At 41.5% G+C, this 1,490-nt stretch overlaps 1 pseudogene; it reads right to left on the bottom strand.

Moving 5' to 3' along the window:
• Window positions 1-224: 224 nt before the first annotated feature.
• Window positions 225-1,169, bottom strand: LOC137983399 (QRFP-like peptide receptor; annotated as a pseudogene).
• Between the last annotated feature and the right edge of the window lie 321 nt (window positions 1,170-1,490).

Raw genomic sequence — 1,490 nt, forward strand, 5'->3', positions numbered from 1 at the left:
AAGATGTATGCGGACATTACTGTAAAAATAAATGCAGGCGAAAGTGACATTCAGAAAGTTGATAAAGTGTTACTCAGGCGGGAGTGAGAATGGATGCTTACCATTTAGCCAAATTATCCGGATGGAATGATCGCTGCGTAAAGGTAAGCGATTTTCGGAATTTGTTGACCAAGCGGATGAAAATGGCGCTTACCATTTACCACCCGGGATTCCGTCCCGCATATTTACTCGATCTTGTGAGAAAGGGCCTGAACACGGAACGATTCTCGCAAATTCCATTCCCAACAGAAAAAGAGGATTATCTCTGGAAGTTGTCCACAATTACCAAAAAGATTTTCCGAAACATTGACTGCGCAATATGAGTTTGCAAGAAACCCGAAAATCTTATACGCTGGCAAGATGCCACATGGCAGTGAGGCCGCATACAAATATATAACATTTATAATAGTCCGGGGCAATTTGCAAACGATTAACGCCAACACGATACTTATGGCCAACTTCAAAGCGTTTTTGTTCCGGTTCTTGCGTTGTATTTCAGCTTCAGTCGATTGTTGACTGGGAATCTTTTGTAACTTCAGCTTGATTAGAATTATGGAATAAATTAAGATTAAAAAGATGATGGACTCTCCAAAGGCTTCTTCCCACTTCCAAACACAACGTACTTCCCCTTCGTATTTCTCGAGGCTAAGTGCGAACAGGTCTAGTGACGTGGATGCCATCGCAACGATCCATGTGGCGACGATAAACAAGGGACACAGTTTCGAATTGATCAATGGGGAACGGAGGGGACACACCACAGCTCCAAATCGACCCACTGCTATCAGAACCAGGCTCTGGACGGACACAACAAAGGAGACGTTAAATAAAGCAGGAATAAGCTTACACAAGGCATTGCCAAGGACACCAAATTTGAGCTTTTGATACAAGAGTGCAACCTCGACTGGGATGTGGGTGAGCGGAATAAGCAGGTCAGACATAGCCATACTGACTATGAAAATGTTGATTGGTTTCCTTAAACTTTTCGTCTTGTATACAATTATTCCTATGGAGGAATTTCCGACCAGCGAAACAACGAAGACAAGGCATTAAGCGACGGTTACTCCAATCTTGTATGTAGTGGGATTCCAGTGGACGTAGCAGATCTCGGATCCGTTTATTGTTGTATTCATGACGTTCACTGGCACTTGTTGTAGTTGTTCTGATTAATCTTCTGAAGCTTCTCCTTGTTTTTCTCCAAGAAGATGTTGTTGTATTTATGCTACACCCTTCACTGTTCAATTACGCAAAATATACATTTATTTACGTCAACAGTCGAAACTGTACTGCAAATATTCCTTTATTAGCACTTCCGAGAACCTCATTAACGCAAACGAACTTTCAATAACGCTATTTGCAGATGTATTAACATTAAGAAAAAATAAAGGGGGAAGAGAGGGCATCCCCTATACATGCCCTTTTCCATGGGTGATATTTCTAAAGTTATTATTAGA

This window comes from Montipora foliosa, chromosome 13 (assembly GCF_036669935.1).
Source record: "Montipora foliosa isolate CH-2021 chromosome 13, ASM3666993v2, whole genome shotgun sequence".
NCBI classification, from domain to species: Eukaryota; Metazoa; Cnidaria; class Anthozoa; order Scleractinia; family Acroporidae; genus Montipora; species Montipora foliosa.